This window comes from Ailuropoda melanoleuca, chromosome 14 (genome assembly GCF_002007445.2).
Source record: "Ailuropoda melanoleuca isolate Jingjing chromosome 14, ASM200744v2, whole genome shotgun sequence".
Taxonomy (NCBI): Eukaryota; Metazoa; Chordata; class Mammalia; order Carnivora; family Ursidae; genus Ailuropoda; species Ailuropoda melanoleuca.
Window position 1 is genome coordinate 85,773,406 of NC_048231.1, and position 4,949 is coordinate 85,778,354.

Sequence of the window (4,949 nt, forward strand, 5' to 3'; positions counted from 1 at the left end):
AACTGGCATTGATTTTCTATCATGATGGTACCATCATGGTCCTCAGTGGTTTGTCCTTTGGTTGAAATTATCTTATATCCAAAGATACAGAGAATGTATAAAAATCTTAGAACCTAAATCACAGAAGCAGTGAAGATTGAACTGATCTTTTGAATAACACTATAAGGCTACATGGTCCTGATTTGTGATTCCTTTTTCTTTGATTCCACTGCATTCAAACCTGATTTCAGCACCTATAACAAGGAGGAACATGCTAGTTATCAGCTAACTGCCTCTCAGCTCCAAATCCACCCCTCACTGCCTGCTTGTGATACTGAAATATTCTCCCTTGCCAGTTGGCACAATGTTGATTTTGTCAATAGAGGACATATGAGGGACCCTGAAAGAGGAAGGTTTTCTCCTCCTAGTTCTGGTGTATTAATTTTTCCTGCTCCTGTTGCACTGGGCTGGTAGGATGTCTAGTGAAATTCACTCCTAACTAGTCTCCTGCAGGCAGCTACCTTCAGAAGAACATTTTACAGGTCCCCAGCTGGCTCTCGGAAACTGAATTCTATGGGGTGCCCAGATGTTTTCATAATCTCTTCCTGGTGACAGAATCCTGGTGATGGCTTCCCAGTAAATTCAATACCACCCTCCTCCCCGGGAAGCTTCCTGGCGAATATCATTGACACCCCAGCAGACAGTTTCTTCTTTAGGATTAAAATGGATCCCATACACCAATAGGGAAAACTTGATAGCCTTCTCAATCACCGTTCTCAGTTAAAAACCACCAGTGACAGCAAAGTTAAGTGTGTGTTTGGGTTGGGGTTGGGTTGGATAAGTAGAATGAGTTGACTAGGAAAAGTAAGAAGTTAATGAACGGCTATACATGCATGACTGTCAAGGTGTTTCTAATGATATTAAAACAACTAGAAAGCCCTTCTCTCCCAACCTCTGTGCTCAGACATGAACCTCGTTATCAGAGCAATCGTTGTCTTTCAACCCTGATTCTACACAGAAGCCATCCTGATGCATTCAGATACAACATAAAAGATCCTTCCACCACCAGCAAGTTTTTTTCAACATGCCAAGAAACATCCAGATGTTTCCAAAAAAATCCAGGTATTTAACACCGGAGACATAAAACAGTATTTGACAGTTGATTTAATGTTTCTTTTTTTTTAATCCAGATGTTTTAGTACCTCATACACACTTTCTAACTATTTTGGTGCAATATTTCTTTGCACAGCTTGGCATTTTGAAGGTTGTATTGTTTTAACATTGAAAAGTACAATAAATACGAGAGTAAGAAGAGAAATGATATTCGTTTCCAACTGAAAAGTATAATGAGCAGTTTCATGGCCTTAAAGAGAAAGAAAGGATTAACACAGGTAAATTACTATCCAAACTTCATTTTAAAAAATCATTTTTCTCCACACTTAGACTTTAACTTTCTCTTGTATTTTCAGATTACAATGTAAGATAGCTAAACTTCAGCTGAAGGACGTTATAAGGCATTCTAACGTATTAGGTTACTTTCATAAAACAGCCCCTTCCTTATTTGTCACTTTAAAATAGTATATAAATTAAGTCTAAAGTTCCTTAAAATTCTAAGCCTCTCCCTGAACATGAAAACTCTTTAATCTTAAAAATAAAATCCTGTTCAGCATGTTTCCTAGGGCTGTGGCCAATCATGGCCATGGGATCTCCGAAGGCATGTGGGAGCAGCCTGGAGAGACTTTGACAGCACAAGTCAGCATACTTGTGACTGCCACTCACCTTGCCTAGAACAGCTCAGGGTATGGGCTGGAAGCCGCCTACCTGAGTCCAGGTGTTTCCATAAACTTCCATGTAGATGAATGTATTAGAGCAACTTTTTGGTTTAGAGCAGAAAATAAAATAAAATAGAATAAAATAGAATTCTATCTTACTCACATCATCCTCCTTCAAATGGATAGTTGACTTAGTCATGAATTGCCTTATGTCTGTCTGATACATTTTTTTTTTCATTTCCTGGATGAATTTTTTTATAAATGGAACTTGTGTCAGGATATCATCTCTGGCCCTTTCATATCCTTATTCTCTTTTTTCCCCTTTATTTCTTGAAGCCAAAGATAGAAGAACTTAAAAAAAAAAAAGACATATGAGTTTGAGGAAAAGGCCTGCTTATATTGAACAAGAAGTTATCATTCAGATATTCTGAAGATAAACTCAGGATAGATAATTCTCGTGGCGCCATTTTCAGCCCAGAGCCGAGGACAGGAACAGAGGCTCTAACTCTGGTTTTATTGTGTTCAGTGTGTTTGGGATGAATTAAGGCAGCAAAATGTAAGCTAATCTTCCCCACCGGGAGGTGACTGGAGAAATGAGTCAAAATCCAGAAATTCATCTTAGACACACACACACAACACTTTGTGCCTTTATTCATACGATTATTCACATGTATAATTCCATTTAGACTTGTACTACATTATCAATCCTGCCAACCCTGTGATATAGACATTCCAATGCTCTAAAAAAGCATAGGAGGACAGGGCACCCTCTTCCACTGCTTTGCCTAAGAAGAACAATGCTGATTATTCTCTGAATGTGAGATATGCAAAGGATACACCCTACCATCTGCTGCACTTGTTAATGAATGTGTTGCCATCAGGGAATATAACAATGGGAAAGAACCTTGGAGAACACCTAATTCCTCCATGAAAGCTAGAAAATAAAAGGTAAATGGAAGTGAATGACTTTCCCGAGGTCTCCCCAGGTAGTCAGTGGCAGAGCAAGAAGCGGAATGTCTCTAGTTCCCAGCTCTTTTGTAGCACAAAGTACCTTGGCTAACTAGCTTTTAGTTGAAACTAAAAATGTGCTCTATCTTCCTTCAGTAATGTTAATATCATCCAAGGATTTCCTCCTACCTTATTAACATAATTCTCAAAAAATATTTTGTGAAACTATTTAGATTTATTGAGACATAGATTTCCTTATCACCAATAAGGGAATGATGAGGTGTGCTCATATTTGTCAGGGGAGGAGGAGGAAAGAGTTTGAGATTACAGATGCTGAGCTTCTGGAAAGTCCCAGGACATCGCTTGTCTACTGAAGTAGAAATCCCACCATTAATGTCTCCTTTGAGATATCTAGTCCATGCCACGATCAGAATACTTTCTTATGGACAGAGAGATTCACAGGAATCAGGAGGTTTGTGAGGTTGCACTATGTGTTTACAGCCTTGTACCCTTGAGTAATGGAGACGGGATATATACCATCTGTACACAAATACAGCTAAAATAAGGCAGCAGAATGGGGTCATGTCCTAAGTACATTTCACTTACAGATGACTTTAGAAAGACTTTCTCTCCCCCCATCCCTGACTCCCCCCAAAACACAAAAAGGCACACACACACAATCGCATTTAATATTCACAATAACAAACAAATCTTTCAACATGTATTAACGTGAGAGAGACTGAACAATCTAACAAATTGAATACACGCATGAAGCAAGTAGGAATACTTCAAAATTCTCCACTGATACCCAATTCACTACCAGAGACTTAACAATGATCTTAAAGCACATTTGCTGGCACACCCAAACTTCTGTTATGGACTCTTCTTTTGTTCAACCTTTTAGTCTAGGGCAGGTTGTGTCAAATGTTAGTACACATTAGATTTATTCGTTACAAAATTTAAAAATGTATTATAAATATAAAACTATGTATACCATACTTTATAGAAAAATTTAAGATTTTCAAGGGCAATTTTGACCACATGCAATTTTTTTTAATTTTTTTTATTATATTATGTTAGTCACCATACAGTACATCCCTAGTTTTTGATGTAAAGTTCAATAATTCATTAGTTGCGTATAACACCCAGTGCACCATGCAATACGTGCCCTCCTTACTACCCATCACCAGCTTATCCCATTCCTCCACACCCCACTCTGAAGCCCTCAGTTTGTTTCTCAGAGTCCATAGTCTCTCATGCTTCATTCCCCCCTCTGATTACCCCCATTTCTTTATCCATTTCTTCTCCTACCGATCTTCCTAGTTCATATGTTCCATAGATGAGAGAAACCATATGATAATTGTCTTTCTCTGCTTGACTTATTTCACTTAGCATTTCGTACTTTTTGATAGCTGAGTAATATTCCATTGTATATATGGACCACATCTTCTTAATCCAGTCATCTGTTGAAGGGCATCTCAGCTCCTTCCACGACTTAGCTATTGTGGACAATGCTGCTATGAACATTGGGGTGCATATGGCCCTTCTCTTAACTACATCTGTATCTTTGGGGTAAATACCCAGTAGTGCAATGGCTGGGTCATAATCTTTGGGGTAAATACCCAGTAGTGCAATGGCTGGGTCATAGGGTAGCTCAATTTTTAACTTTTTAAGGGACCTACACACTTCTTTCCAGAGTGGCTGTACCAACTTGCATTCCCACCAACAATGGAGGAGGAATCCCCTTTCTCCAAATCCTCTCCAGCTATTGTTTCTTGCCTTGTCCATTTTTGCCATTCTAACTGGCATAAGGTGGTACCTTAGTGTGGTTTTGATTTGAATTTCCCTGATGGCTAATGATTTTGAACATTTTTTCATATGTCCGTTAGCCATTTGTATGTCATCATTGGAAAAGTGTCTGTTCATATCTTCTGCCCATTTTATGACTTGTTTATTTGTTTCCTTGTGTATTGAGTTTGAGAAGTTCTTTGTAGATCTTGGATACCAGTCCTTTATCTGTGGTGTCCTTTGCAAATATATTCTCCCATTCCGTGGGCTGTCTCTTAGTTTTTTTGACTGTTTCCTTGGCTGTGCAGAAGCTCTTTATCCTGATAAAGTCCCATAAGTTCATTTTATCTTTTATTNATTTATATTTTGTTTCTCTTGCCTTTGTAGATGTGCCATGAAAAAGGTTGGTTTGGCCGATGTTGTAGAGGTTGTTGCCTATGTTCTCCTCTAGGATTTTGATGG

General features: G+C 38.5%; 1 non-coding gene across 1 annotated transcript; it reads left to right on the forward strand.

The window, feature by feature from the left end:
- Window positions 1-1,643: 1,643 nt before the first annotated feature.
- LOC117796211 lies at window positions 1,644-1,771 on the forward strand. Its single transcript, XR_004620575.1, has one exon. It is a non-coding gene; the product is annotated as a small nucleolar RNA SNORA44 (small nucleolar RNA).
- The last annotated feature ends 3,178 nt before the right edge of the window (window positions 1,772-4,949 follow it).